Here is a 15,815-nt window from a genome sequence, read left to right as displayed (position 1 = left end):
TAAATTAGACATACCAATTCCAGCAACTAATTTTATGTGTTTTAGCCTTCAGTCCCCTAATCATCTTTGTTTCTCTTCTCTGCACTCTTTCTAGAGCCTCAACATATTTTTTACATTGTGGCGACCCAAACTGGGTGTAGTATTCCAAGTGTGGTCTTAGCAAGGTATTATAAAGTGGTATTAACACTTCATGTGATCTTGATTCTACCCCTTTGTTAATGTTACCTAGAACTGTGTTGCGTTTTTTTGGCAGCTGCAGCACACTGCTGGCTCCTATTTAAGTGATTGTCCACTAGGACTCCAAGATACCTGTCACAATTACTACTTTTGAGCCAGGCACCATCTATACCAGGGATGTCAAACTTGCGTCATTATGGCATCGTCACATGATGTATTGTTACTTTTTCCCCCTTTGCTAAACTGGACATGGGCATAGCCAGCATGTGACGCATCTGACTCAAAGGCCGCGAGTTTGACAGGCCTGATCTATATTATACCTGTTCTTTTGGTTTTTATTACCTAAATGTAGAATTTTACTTTTTTCACCAATGAATTTCATTTTGCTAGATAGGCCCCAATGTTCAAGTCTGTCAAGATCCTTCTGTATCTTAAGCCTATCTGTATCTTAAGCCTATATAGCATTGGCTATTCCTGCTAGCTTGGTGTCACCTGCAAATTTGATGAGTTCCCCATCTATCTCCTCATCTAAATGTCAAAGGAGCATATTTTCATATATGGTGGACCTATCCCCAAGTATTGGCTTAAAGTATTGGCTTAAAATTAAAACGTGGTTGGAAAAAATAATAAGACAAAGAATTGAATTAAGACATGAATTGTTTCTATTGGGTATAATAGGATCAAAAGTTACTAGGAACTTTCAATATATTATACTCCATATAGTAACCGCTGCCAGAATCTCATCTGCACAAATTTGGAAACAGGATGCTATCCCTTCTGAGATAGTAATAATAAAGAAGATCCTCGAATGTGCTGAAATGGACAGGCTAACGATGATATTAAAATATAAAGAAGAGAAAGAGTACTATAAGATATGGAATGTTTGGTATGAGTCATTAGAAAGAAGGAGCAAAGGCATCAATAGACATCAAAAATGAGAAAGTATTAATTAATGATGCATATATGTATACAGATATTAATAGTTTTATAAGTTAGGGAAATAAGAATATAAGTGGATAAGAATGGAGAAGTAATTGATATAATTTTAGACTTTATTAGTGTTAACACTGTTACGGAATCGTTGTAAAAAGTGGAAATTGTTTTTTTAAATGTTGAAATGTTGAATAAATAAATTTAAAAAAATAAAAAAATAAATGTCAAAGTATAGTGCAGAGTACAGGTAGTCCTTGACTCAATTTTCAGTGTGGTTGATAATGAGTTATGACCTTTTTTGCCAGGGTGGTTAGGAGAATTACTGCAGCTGCTAAGGGAATCATGCAGTTTTTAACTAAATGTAGTTTCTCCCATATACTTTACTTGTCAGAAGCTGGCTAGCAAGGTCTTTTGATTGTGATCACGTAACCTTGGAATGCTGCAGCTGTTGTAAATACAAGCCAGTTGCCAGAAACCCACATTTTGTTCATGTGAGCGTGGGAATACTGCAATGGCCATAAGTGTGAAGATAAGCCATTTTATTCAGTGCGGCTGTAACTTTGAATGATCACTAAATGAATGGTCGTAAGTCAAGAACTATCTGTACCTGGCTTCAGTGCACTAGACTTTTTATGGGACAATGCAAAAAGGATTACATGAAAGAAGATTGGCTTTTAAAGGGACAGAGAGAACATGTCCCCACTTCAAATGACTGTGTTCCCTTTCTCCTTGCACTCTGCTCTTGACATGTGGAAGGCATACATCCAGAGCACAGAACAGCTCAAATAAGTAGTATAAGAAGATGTGGAGAGATTTACACCATATAATCGCCAAAAGTCAGACATGACTGAATGAATAACATCATCACGCACATATATGATTTACATGAAAGGATGGGGAAATTTTTTTTTGGGGGGGGGATGTAAAATAAAGTTTTCACAGAGAAAACATTTGCACAGGTTGAACTTCTTAGTATTGTTTTGATACTTGAATAGGGCAGTCACAGAATCCCCTGCAATTGTCAAAGAGGCATTTATGTGGCTGGCTATCTTCCTTTCCTTTCTATTCCTTCTTTATTTTTATTGTACAATTGCATTATGATCTTCTACTGGAGAATGCGAAAATACTTTTAGGGCATTTGAAGGGTACTGTGCAACTTCTTTTGTTTTAAGATGCCAAAGGACAACATATGTTGTGAGGGGAAAAAATAGATTAGCTGCAGGTGCATTTAAACTGACAGTCTTTACACCCTTAGAAAAGCAATTCTCCAAGGATTCAGATCTCTGCCTGCTCATACTGCCACTTGCTGGCTTTTCCAGCAAATGGCAAGCTGTTGGTTATCTTTATCAGTCTCAGGAGAAATAAATATTAACTTCTCAAAGGAAGTGTGAGAATAAAAAGTGGTTAATAAAAATATGAGAAAAAAGACACTGTCTTTTCTTGTATATAAAATAATGATGTGATTTAGTGTGCCAAGTCATGCAGACACTTCCTTTGGCACCCCATGCTCTCTGTGGAATTTCTTTTTTTTAAAAAAAAACTTTTTATAATAATGATTAAATAGGAAGTATGCAATAAAATAAAAATCAACTTTTGGCATCACCCTATTTACAAGGATGTTCCTGGGCCCTTTATGAAATATACTTTTTTTGTAGAAAATGGAAATGATGTATGGTTGTTTCTTAAGAAAAGAACAAATGTAAGCAGGGACAGAAAAAGAAACAAAAAAGAAAAACATATTCTGGCAGAAAACGTGTCTTCCAGAAAATAGATGCCTTGGGACTAGCTCTGTTTAGCTTGGCAGCCATTTTGTAAATGGGGAAATCCTTTAGGGCAAAGATGGTATTCAGCAGGTTCTGACCAGTTCTGGAGAACCGGTAGCAGAAATTTTGAGTAGTTCGGAGAACCGGCAAACACTACCTCTGACTGGCTCCACCCCCATCTATTCTCTGCCTCCCGAGTCCCAGCTGATCAGCTGGGTCTTCTTTTGTTTCCCTGTACAGGAGAATGGAGCTGGAAAGCAGTTCAGTGCAGTGGGGATTTTGCAGTAACCTTACCCCAGGATTGGGTAGGGAATGGAGATTTTATAGTATCTTTCCCCTGCCATGCCCACCAAGCCACGCCACACACACCAAGCCATCCCCACAGAACAAGTAGTACAATTTTTGAATCCCACCACTGGGTCAGAAGCAGTTGAAAGATGTTCCCTCAAGGATCATGCTGCCATCAAGTGTTCAAAGCCCTTTGCTTAATCTAAGTGCAGGACTTTAACATAAAATTTGTGCCTGCTAAATGTTATAGGGTATTTAATTTCTTTCAAGCTATTAAACAATCCAGTACAAGGTGTATCTATCAGTCTTCAGAGAAATAAAAATGTTTTGTTGCATATATTTTTTGTACTTGAATAGCAAGCAGTTCTCCTGATGGGAAACACGGTATTTTTTCACCCCATTCATTATTATTTTAAGCAACTTGATAAAGAAAAAGACATCCATCATATTTATTAATCTCAGACACAGAAAGAAAGGAACATCATCAGACACCTCCAGCTGGAATTATCTTTGACATTTCTCAGTTTGAAAATAAAATCAATAAGAAAAAAGAAGAAGAAAAAAGACAAAAGAAAATAAATTATTATTACTATTACTACTTCATAGCATTGCAATCATACTCCAGAAAGGAATAGAACTGTGTCTTCTGCTGGTAAGGTTGCCAGGTTATTATATCCCTGGAGTAAACTGAAGTGATGTTGACAAACATCCTCAACAATATTGCAGATTGCAGATTGCATTTTGCTTTTATACTGAAACGAAGATGTGAGGAAAGAGTTGGGGAAGACAGCATGTGGCATTGCAGAAGATGGGCTTAAGGCATAGCTAGGTAATTCAAGGCTTTGGGCTTAATTTCAAGTCCCAGGCTGGGTAGTTATTCCTGATAATAACTGCCATGCAAGAGTGATTCGTCTATTCCTGGGAAAGAGAGGAAGGAAAATGGATTTTTCAAGTCAAAAAGGGGGAGGGGGAAGGAGAAGAGGAAGGGAGTAAGGAAGGGTGGGAGGGAGGGAAAGGGAAAGAGATTAAAGACATAAACACAAGCTTCTCATTCCTAGAAACGGGGGAAAAGTAGTCTTTTATTTTCAAATCATCCCTGATCATCCCAAGCAAAGATTTTGTTGTCTACTCAGCAAATTGTTAAAACTATCGAATATATCAAAACAATACTACTGTATGTATATATGTTTAAATATATCTGTTTAATCTTATTCCATAAGTGAAAGGAGCAAAGACCAAATATAGTCCATTTTGCATTTACATTTATATTGCCACATTTCAGCAGTTTTTATTCTAACTTTTTGTATTATTTCCTACTATTGCTTGCATTCAGGAATTTACAATAGCAGATACAGACAGATGAAGAAAGACATTGAAAGTAAAAACTTTATTATCAAGCATCATTATAGAATCTTATTCATAGAAGCTCCCTCTAGGAACCTCACTTTTTTCATTAAAATGGTATGTCTGGAAAAATAATGCTAATTTTGTAAGCAATTTCTTTAATATGTAATTGTATACATTTATTTATTTGTAAATAATTTATTAGAAATAAATAAATAGGCCCTATTTAACTGTTTGGTGGTTCATAGTGAACTGTTCTTTGACCCTTTCCTCTCTTACATTAAAGGAGTCCTTTCAAAACAAGCAAAGCAATTTTTTTACCCTTTAGCAATGTTTAAGAAAGAAGCTTAAGATATGAATGGATTTCTAGATTTTCATTTATTTGGCACCATCAAAATATGGAATAATAAACACAAGTTGCAGAAAGGCAAACTCCAGTGGAATGTTACGAGAAACTTAATGTTCCCTTAAGATGGTGCCGATGACAGCTGCCTCAGTGAAATGCTCTCTAATGGACTGCAGAAAAAACAATTACTACCCACCCATCTTCAATTGAGGACCTGTATACTGCATGAGTCAAAAAGAGAGCTGTGAAAATATTTACAGACCCCTCACATTCCGGACATAAACTGTTTCAACTCCTTCCCTCAAAACAACACTATAGAGCACTGCACACCAAAACAACTAGACACAAGGACAGTTTTTCCCCGAACGCCATCATTCTGGTAAACAAATAATTCCCTCAACACTGTCCAACTATTTACAAAGTCTTCACTACTATTACTATTAACCTTTTCATCACTCCTTATCACCCATCACCTCCCACTTGTGACTGTATGACTGTAACTTTATTACTTGTATCCTTATGATTTATATGGACTGTTGTTGTGGTTAGCCGTCAGCAGGTACAGATGGTTGTGGAGAGCAATGATTCTGATGAGGGGAAAGGACCATCAGGGAGTGGACTGCTGCCTTCAGAGATTGTGAGGACTGGCAGCAATGACGAAGAGGTTCCCGAGGAGCCTGTGCCAAGTGCACGTGCTTGAAGGATTACTCGGTGGAAAGAACAATTATAGAAGCACAAGTGATTCAGGAGTAAGGCTGCAAGGTAATGGCCCCTCTCTCAAGAGGATAAAAGCCAGCTGTGAATTGGACATTTTTTGCAGACAGCAAAGAAGCTCTTAAACTTAACTGGTGGACATCTTAGTTTGTGTTTGGAGAATTTTGTAAATTAGTTCTTATTTCTGGGTTTTTGGCAGTCTTGACAAACAACTTGGCAAGGCACTTTCTTGTTGGAGCTAATTAGTGGAAAGCAGCCTTCAGAACAGAATTCGTTATTAAAGCTTAAAAGGTGGGGGCTTCTGTCTTTGTCTGTATTTGCTCTTTGGGAACCTGGTTGGGTCAGAACAACTGTTTCCTAGTATGATTTGATTGCTTAATGTACCCTATGACTATTATTAAGTTTTCTATCTTCTGATTCTTGACAAATGTATTTTTTCTTTTATGTATATTGAAAGCATTTGCATCAAGACAAATTCCTTGTGTGTCCAATCACACTTGGCCAATAAAAGAATTCTAATTCTAAAATTCTACTAAGAGAGGTTTGGCTGTCTATCAGAGGCACCTTGGCTTAAACAAACAGTTGGATTCAATGTCTTTAAGATCAAGATCCCCTTAATCCCAGAGGAATGGAAAAGTGACCTAGAGGTGTACTTCTCACCTCACAATCAGGAGGCTGTAAATTCAATCCTAGGTAGTGACAGATATTTCTCTTTCTGGGTACAAAAGGAAAATCTGTGACCCCTATGTGGGCATCATCCCAACTCCATCTCGATGCAAGGGATTACAGTGTGTTTAAAAGGAGAAAAAAAATCCCTAGTGGAGTGGGAAGATCCAATGTCGTACAGTAGTTAAAGGCATCAGACTAAAAAAAAAGGGACTGAATCCACCTCAGGAAGAATGCAAGTTAGGTGGACCTTGGGCCTTGGGTCACTCAAGTTCCAAGACCAGTCAAACTTGGCTAGATGTTATGTCCAGTGTTATTTGGGGACGGAGACGGGTATGTCTCTTATCACTAGTTTGGTGGAACTCTAAGTCTATTGGGACTGTTGTTGTCAGAATTCCCCAGCTATCATTGCCTTTAGCCAGGATTAATAGGATTTCTCTATCATGAACCCACTAGTGAAATCACTTAATGAAATGATAAGCTCTGCCCATTTGGGGAGAAACATTATGAAGTTAAGTTGTTCATTTTAGGATTTTCAAATAGCAACAGGTGAGGCACTGTCATAAACATTTAGCAGCCATCAGTTGGGGCAATGGATGGCATTTCTGTGAAGACTAATTAATGTAGAACTTCTTGGTCTTAGTAATACATTTCTTCAAGGGATGCTTATAAGGAAATCACTTTTTGAGACTGAACAAAGTCATTTTTTTCTTCCAGTTCCCATCCGCCAATGGCCAGCAGAAGGCACTATGTGCTAATTTTCTGTGATGTAAATTAGAATCACTTGTTCGCTGCTTCCAATCAAGTTGTAAAGTCCTGCTCTTTGGAATTCCAGACAGCTTGTCCAATATCAGAATGGTAAGGAATTTTGAGAGTTAATATTATATTGTAAACATATTGTTTATCTGTTTTTTTTTTAAATAAAAAGTTTGGGAGAGGAGCATAAAGAAAGGTAGGAAGGTGAATCATATGGGTCTTTTCTGAATAGATATCTAAATTTCTGGGATGCCAATTTTACTATAGAGTGTCAATCATGTGTCTCATACAAAGATCATGCTTCTAGACATTGCCAGAGCAAAGCATAGGGCCAGTAGAAAATTAGCTCCTATTTTGTTGTGCAATGGCTAAGTGACACCACTATTTATTTACCAGAGTTTTGAGCAAAGTTGAAATCAGGATTACCTGGAATACTTTTGTTCCCTTTCATCTTGTTAAATTAAACAAAATAGCAGGAATTCTGGTGAGCTTCATAGTGTGCCCAGAATAGAAGTCAATGGAACATGTAAGCACTGGAGCGGCTTTGCTTTAAGTATATTAAAAAAAAAATGTTTATCATCAGGATAGAATGAAGGTCTCATTCATCTGATTGGCGAAGGATTACAGCAGATCTGCTTCTTCTCATGATAATGGCTGACCAATCTGGGGTTTTTTTAACCTCTAAAATTTCAGAAAAGCACCTTTGAAGTTCAACTTCCTTATTTTCACAGTAAATACATTTTCTATAAAAAGGCTCCACTTGTTAATCTATTAATACACTCCTGGAAGCACTAAGACATTATTTCATATTTTTCTATGTTCTATATGTCCCAGCAACATTTTGTTCCATTCAGGAAGACTATGGTATAATAATGACTTGGCTCCAGGGGTGTGATTCAACCAGTGTAACAACTGGTTCAGGAAGCCCCCATTTCGCGTGGGCTCAGAGGGTTTGCTACTGACCTTCTCCTGCAATCCTGCAATCTCCCCGTGTGTTAAACAGCTAATGCATGGCAATCTGCTGTGTCACACGAAGCAGCTGAGCTTGAAAACCAGGAAATAAATATCAGAATAGAGCCGGGGTGGGCAGGGGACCCGATAGCCGATCGTCAGAGCTACCAGTTCACTCAAACCTTGCTGAACCGGTAGAATTCCACCCCTGCTTGGCTCTTTGTAAGGAAATTTTGTGTATATAGTGTGAGAGAGAAAGATATTGTGTTTCCAAAGATGGTATTTCAGTGAGGGGAAATATTCAAAAACAATATATGGAGACAATTAGGTGATAATCAAAGAAATCACCTCTTATCTTATACTAACGGTCTTCGACAGGGGACATTCTGCTCTCTGGAATGAGCCTTTTCTCATTTCCTATGTATTAATTAGCTTTTTCTTCCTTCCTTTAGTTGTCTGGATGCAGCTAGGAACCAACATGCTGTCCTTTGTTTCAGTCATTGAATGTGCCATTAATTTGTGCCATTCACAAAATCTATTGGATTTATGCTTCATGAAACTACAAAGCCGAGGCAAACAAACTGCTCCCATTATTAAAAGGTAGCAAGCTGACTATTATTTACAATACCAGCTATGTCCCATTTCGCATTGTGTTGAGTGTTTTCACCTCTTTTCTCTTGTCCCACTTGCTTCAGATGACCTTCAGTCATGGTGTCCATGGCAACTCAGTGAACACAATGATACTGAATTGGCAAAAAAGATTTTACTATGAAAAAGAAAAAGAAGAAGCCTGTTATTTTAAGGATAGATAGCCAATATGGTTTAATGTATTTTAAATATTTGTGAACACTTTATTGTTGAACATTTAAAGAAGAGGAGATGAAAGTAAATAACATGCATCTATTTCTGACTGCAGAAGTGGATGCATGCACATTACATGTGCATATGACAATCATCTTTGCGTCATAATGAAAAATGCACCATTCAGATGACCTCAGGCAAGAATGGATACTCTATAACAAAGTCCATGCAATCAGGCCAAGGTAATATGTTATCAGTAAAATCATGGTTCCTTGGGAAGTCAGTATAAAGAATTAAAAAACCATAAAAACTCAAACACTGTTAAAAGAGAATTTTTAAAAAAGTAATCAAAAATACTTTATTTAGTGTTAAAGAGATATTACAACAGAATCATGGAATAATGATTCTATTCCAAACTTTTGCTCATCTAGAAAAAAAGAGTCTTTCCATAAGTTCTTAAAGCATAATATATTAACTTCTCCAAAGACCCACAAATGGGGGGAAAGTGGTAAACATCCATCTCCTTTCAACATTTGAAGTTTTCCCTTCTGTAAGAGGCACTGTTGGTTCCAGTTTGTTGACTAGACATTATCAACGGAATATATTATTCATAAAAGTGATAAAGGAAAAGTAATAAGAAAAATGTTTTTAAGTAATGCTCCTTGAATAATGCCATTAAAAACAGTTAATACTAAACAGAAATACCCAACAGGGAATGCATATGTCTTTCCTCTGAAACATTAACACAATCTAATTTTATCCTCACAACAAATGGTGTAGCCTTATGGTGTATCTAAGATTGAGAGAGGGTGACTGGCTTGAAGTTGTGTAATCATCAGAAGAAAGGCTTCAGATATACTGAGTGTGAATTAATCTTGCAAGTATCCCAGAAATTTTATTATTCCACCTTCTCACAGAATACATGATTCAAGAAAAAGGCTTGGACGGGGAACCTGCTTCTAGCCTTAAGGCTTCAACCCAAATGAGAAGTGACAGTAATTTGGCTTTTTTCAAATACATAATAGCTTATTAGCAGATGATAACATCACATCCTATTATGTCTGGAGTTCCCAGATTGTAACCTGTTATCATGCCATAAAGTTGCCCTCTCAGAGTTTCCTTAGGCTGGCCATAACCAGGTTTCCATCTTACCCCCTCTTCTTCTCCCTCCCCTTTTTGCCCCCTTGTCTCTCTACTTCTAATTCTCTCATCTGTGATCCTCTCTTCTGTTGCTTCCTAATATTGTAATTATTTTTCAAACTATTCTCTTTTTTGGTTGTTTTTTCAAATCTTAAACTTTTTACTCCCTTTCCCCATTTTCCTTTTTTTCCCCACATAAAATTATTTGATCATTAAAGATGGCTTCTTCTTTGTCCCAACCTTCTTGTTCTACAAGCGTTTCTTGTTGTTTCTCATAGTTCCAGATCTCCATTTCTAAAAATTGAAATACGAAGCCAAAAGAACCTCTTCCTTCTTGTGCATCTTCTTTCTGTTTTTTAAGTTCCATTTTCAGTTCTTCTAAAAGTGATGCCATTTTAAACACTTTTAAACAACCACCCGATTGATTTTAGTCATTTAAATCCAATAGCCAAAAATCCAAAAATCACCAAGTAATCCAAATAATCCAAAGCTGTTTCTTCTTGCTTCTTTTTTCCACTTTCTCTTCCTGGGGTTCTATTATTTTGATTCAGTTAGAATGTATCTTTTAGGAATCTTGTTAAGGTTTCACTCTAAGTTCCTTTTAGTTCCAGGCAGTCTTCTCCATTTTTCCAGATCCCACCCTTTCATTCTTTCCTTTTCTCTCGTTTCTGCTTATTATCCATTTGACATTTTATTTTCAGCTTAAATGCCTATTGATGTCAAAGTGGATTTTTGTCAATTTCTTACTTAAACCTCTTAGCTGTCAGTATAAGGAAGGGAAGGGGGAAAAAAAGCCAAATCCTTTCCCTTCCCTCTCTTCTTCACTGCTTCAAAATCTTCTTTGGGAACAATGTTATTTTTTATAGTTCAAATTCCAGGGTACCTTACGTTGTTGCTTTTTCAGTTTAACCTGGTCAACCAAAACTTTCTCTTCTTATCTTCCTACTGCGCATTCTTTTCTTGTTGAGTTCTTCTTTGAGGTGGCCATTTCTGACCACTGCTGCAACCGCCTTTGGGAAAGGGAGTAATGGCCAGCTGAGGAAGAGAAATGTGGCTCTCCTCGACCCTGCTGGCGGTCTCCCTCCTCTTCACCACCTCTACAGGATAGATTAGCCCCAAATCCAGCCAGCTTGGGGTGTTCCGGTGGTGAGCACGGATCAAAACCATGCACAATCACAGATTTCTGTCCATCACCAAAGAAGCTCAAACCAGAAGTCAGCAACCAATAGGCATGTGGAAGAAAGTTATTTGCACTTAAGTTCTGCTCAATGTATGTGGCCTAAGTCTTCCAAGTTGCTGTTCTTGTAGATGCTAATGGATCTGGACTAAATCTTTGCACAAATCTCTGGTGAATATATCCCCAGTAAATTATCAACTTGTTTCCTAAAATAATCTCACAACAGTATTGCTTTATTAAAGGAATATCCCATAATTTCTTATACCATTCAACAGTTGGGACCTTCCTAGAGTTTATTGTAAGATGGGCAACTATATAAATGTTTTGAAGAAACAATATAAATAGTTGTTGGACTGTCTAGTGTGTCATGCAAACTCCTTGATATTTTTAAGAGAAAAAAAGGTTTTCTGATAAAACAAATCAATGTATACCTTTTTTTTATGAGCCACAATGGTGCAGTGGTTAGAGTACTGGCTACTTCTGCTGACTGCTGGCTGACTGCAATTTGGCAGTTCAAATCTACCAGGCTCAAGGTTGACTCAGCCTTCCATCCTTCCAAGGTAGGTAAAATGAGGACCCAGATTATTGTTGGGGACAATAGGTTGACTCTGTAAACCGCTAGAGTGGGCTATAAAAGCATTGTGAAACAATATATAAGTCTGAGTGCTATTGCTGTTATATGAGTACATAAAGAAGAATATAATTATTATTTCAATTTTATATTTTGTCTAATGTGAGATCCGTTATATAATATTCAGTTTAGGTTCACTACAATATAGATGGCGTAATAAATCTTATGCATTTATGTACATGTTATATATAGATAATTGATCTTGCTTGCAAAAAATCTATTTTGCTTTAGAACTTAAACATTGTTAGTTAATTCTATGACATTTGTGCATCGTAAACTATGTAAAAGGATATTAATTTGGGTTCTATGATTTACATCCATATCCCCAATTGGGTTGTTTCAATTAAAGGTAAATTAGGAACCTCTTAGTTAAGCTGTTTTTCTGGTACCAAAACAAATCATTTTATACTTTGTATAGTCATCATAACGAGATGTGACTTTCACTGTCTAATAATAATTAATTACACATGAAACTCAAAGTCATTTCTGGAGCTTTTCTGATTACTTAGTTTAGAAAAAACCCTGAGGAGTTGTTTCACAAGATAAGGTTATTAATCATTACTTGCTGGGTGTTAAGAAATATATATTGACAGAGGTAAATTAAGAAAGGTAGTTTAGACAATTGAATTTTGCTTCCCAAGACAAAGGAAAAATAATTCAATGAGGAATTCCTTGTTTTCTTTATGCTTGAATTTTTAACATAAGTAAGTGTAGTCAATTAATCTTATAGTTTGCTTTAATAGTTAAACGTATGGTTAGGGGGAAAAAAGCCTTAAACCTGGTCCAACTAATACTACTTTACCTCTTCTTCCTGCTTATATTCTTACTTATCCTCTAGGTACCTAGAACAGTAGAAATGAAATTTAGCTGTTTTCTAATGGGTAGACGGTTTGCCATCTTCCTTTCTTCTGGGTTAGTATTTTCTTACAAAGTCTAAATTTTAGAGGTTTCATGGACAGGTTATTTTTCTTATTTTTATGAATTTGACTATAACTTTTTTACATTGGATAGCAATAGCAATAGCACTTAGAGATATGTACTGCTTCCTAGTATATTGAATTGGCTATGTCTCATCTGCTGAAAAGAGCTAGAATAAATCAATGATAGCAATATTTCAATATTTTAGGGGCTGCCATAAAGAAGAGGTCAACCTATTTTCCCAAGTACTAGAAGGCAAGACCAGAAGCAATGGATGGAAACTGAACTAAGAGAGAAGCAACCTAGGATAAATTCCCCAACAGTAAAGAACAATCAACCCGTGGAACAGCTTGCCTTCAAAAGTTGTGTGTTCCAACACATGAAGCTTTTAAGAAGGACTATGCCATTTATCAAAAATGGTATAGAGTATCCTGCTTGCACAGAGGGTTAGATTAGAAGACCTCCAAGGTCACTTCCAACTCTGTTATTCTGTATCTGTTCTATATAGGACTTTACATCACTCTCTGGGTGGTTTACTGTGTCAACATATCGCCCCCAGCCATCAAGGTCCTCACTTTACCAACCTCGAAAGGGTGGAAGCTGAGTCAAGATTGAACTACAGAATTTATTGGGGATAATACCAGAAAAGTATAGAAAATACTAGTGTCTTTAATCAATAGAAACACACATCTCTTCTCTGTTTATTCACCAGAGTAGGTTAATGTAGAACAATACCAGGAAGGATGAATCTTATTTGTTGGTTTACCTTGTATACCACCTATCTCGCCTATCTCTGGACAGCTTACAAAATTAAAAGCCAGTAAACATTAAAACAATAAATAACAACAACAATAATAAATTACAATTAAAAGATGGGCAGGAAGAGAGCAAGATGCACACAGGGAGAGGTGGGATTTTCTTTCAATCTGATAGCTATCTCCAGAATGATGCATCCCCATTAGGGCTCCAGGCCAACTGGCAAAGCCAGGTCTTTAAACTCTTAAGAGAGTCAGAAGAGTGAGCACGGATCTCACCTTGGGGGGCATGATGTTCCAAAGGGCAGGAATCTTCTCCTGGACCCTGCAATTCCTTGACTGATGGTGTCTGCAGTATCCTCTTCTGCTAGCCTGGGAGGGCAATGCAACTGGGGATTATCCTTAGATGTCCTGAACCCATGCCATGAAAGGCTTTAGAGTTTAGAACCAACACCTTGAATTGTACCTGGAATGGGCTTATGTGGCAACAGATGCCCAGTGAGATTATTTTTGTAATGCCAGTTCTAAAAAGGTATATATTCAAGAAGAAGTTCAGTTCTGCTGCTCAAAAATTTCAGGCAGCTGGATCTTACCCTTAATTAATTGTTGCTTCCAGAAAGCACCCATGCAGATTTCACAAATTAGGCCTATCAGACAGACCAAATTACAAACCACCAGAACAAGCCTAGCTTTAGGACAATTTTTACTCTCAACCTCTACTTGCATTAAGCTTATAAATCATACATTTCAGTTTCCTGACTCCAACTATGTCTATTCGCTCCATATCAGAATATTTTTTATGCAATCCTTAGGGTAGAACAAAGAGAAGCAGCAGCTTCTCGCAAAACAAATATTGCATAAATATTTTCATATATTTTTACAGGTTCTGTCAAATATAGTCTACTAAGTGTTGAGTTCTGGGAAGACAGTGTTATGAAAACGATAAAGTAGTGAGATTAAAAGGTGAGAGACGGAAGGTTTGAGAAAGACAATTTCAAAGTGAAATTATCAAGGGCGAGGCAAGGGAGTTATCTATTTTACCTTTAAAAAATACTATTTTTAGCATTTCCTGTGAAATCTGGTTCTATACCTGTTTTCATTTATGGCACAATAAAATAATAACCTACAGCAGAAGCAGCCATTTGTTCTGGATCTCTGTTGGCAAAAATGAATGATGCTTACTAAATGAAATTAAAATGGACGAAAGAAGAAGGATAAGATAGAACAGGACAGGACAGAATACAATAGGATAGGATAAGAAAGGATAGGAAAGGAAAGGAAAGGAAAGGAAAGGAAAGGAAAGGAAAGGAAAGGAAAGGAAAGGAAAGGAAAGGAAAGGAAAGGAAAGGAAAGAACAGGACAGGAAAGAACAGGACAGGATTTTTTTGGCCAAATTTGATTAGACACAAAAGGAATTCATCTCCAGTGCAGAAACTTTCAGTGAACATGCAATAAACTAGCATTTTGTGGGGGGAAAACTGAATAGGGACTGATGAGAGGAAAGTAACTGAGCATTACAATTTGTGAGATCAGAGTAGGTGTAGAGTGAGAGATACACCAGGTGTGATTTTTGTTTAGTACAGATCAACTGGACTAGGAAGAAGAGCCTATGAATAAGATGGAAAGAGAACAGAATTTAACCTTTGCCCATTTAACTGCTATTAATGGTGAAAAAGATGACAGTTGATCATCAATTTTCCTCATCATAAGGAAAGGATATAGCTTGTGGGTTGCAAGACAAAAAGTCTATATTTTCCTGGTTTGGTTCATTTTGAAAGGAAGGAAGGAAGGAAGGAAGGAAGGAAGGAAGGAAGGAAGGAAAGAAAGAAAGAAAGAAAGAAAGAAAGAAAGAAAGAAAGAAAGAAAGAAAGAAAGAAAGAAAGAAAGAAAGAAAACCCAAATTTGCATCTCTCTTTTAAATTAGATGGAAAGACCTTAAGATATAAATAATAGTCACTTGGGAAGGAAACTGAAACTAAAGATTTCATCTGTCTTAAGATAGTGAAGTTTTTCCACACATGAACATTGTTATTACAAGAAAATAATGGATGCTAATAGCTGTTCCCATGCAATTACAAGCATTCAAATTTCTTGTAATAAAATGGCCTCTGGAAAATGTTTCCTTATTTCTTAAAGTGAAGATGGGAAAGTTAGCTAATTGAGTACTTGGGTTAGAGATGTATGGCATGATTCAAATGGATTCAGCAAATGCAAGAATATAAACTTGGCAATGATCACCCCATTTATTTAAAAATGGCTTTTTGGCTCCTAGTTTGCTGTTCTTGTGAAAATATTGGCAGACATAACCAGATAAGTCACAATTTCCTCACTGACCTTCAAGTATTGTTGCCTCATTTTCATCATCTTTGTAAAGAAAAAAAACCCCCATTGTTTCCATTTTCCTGGAATCTTTTTTTATCACCACCTGCACATTAAATGCTACCTCCCACTGTGG

The 15,815-nt window shown here is 36.8% G+C and overlaps 1 long non-coding RNA gene across 3 annotated transcripts in view; it reads left to right on the top strand.

The window, feature by feature from the left end:
• The first annotated feature begins 3,154 nt into the window (after positions 1 to 3,154).
• LOC148125884 (uncharacterized) overlaps positions 3,155 to 15,815 on the top strand; it is a 35,359-nt gene continuing 22,698 nt past the window's right edge. Inside the window, exons 1-5 of one of the 3 annotated variants that reach the window (XR_015743609.1) lie at positions 3,155 to 3,813; positions 4,495 to 4,622; positions 5,401 to 7,089; positions 8,391 to 8,538; positions 8,634 to 8,976. This is a non-coding gene — a long non-coding RNA (uncharacterized LOC148125884). Of the gene's footprint in view, positions 3,814 to 4,494; positions 4,623 to 5,400; positions 7,090 to 8,390; positions 8,977 to 15,815 lie in introns of those variants that run through there. The other 2 variants (XR_015743610.1, XR_015743608.1) reach the window with 2 other exon arrangements.

Source organism: Pseudonaja textilis, chromosome 4, assembly GCF_049901715.1.
Source record: "Pseudonaja textilis isolate UNSWEBS1 chromosome 4, rPseTex1.2, whole genome shotgun sequence".
NCBI lineage: Eukaryota > Metazoa > Chordata > Lepidosauria > Squamata > Elapidae > Pseudonaja > Pseudonaja textilis.
The sequence above is the reverse complement of the archived record's forward strand: the minus strand, read 5'-3'. Positions and strand labels throughout refer to the sequence as shown.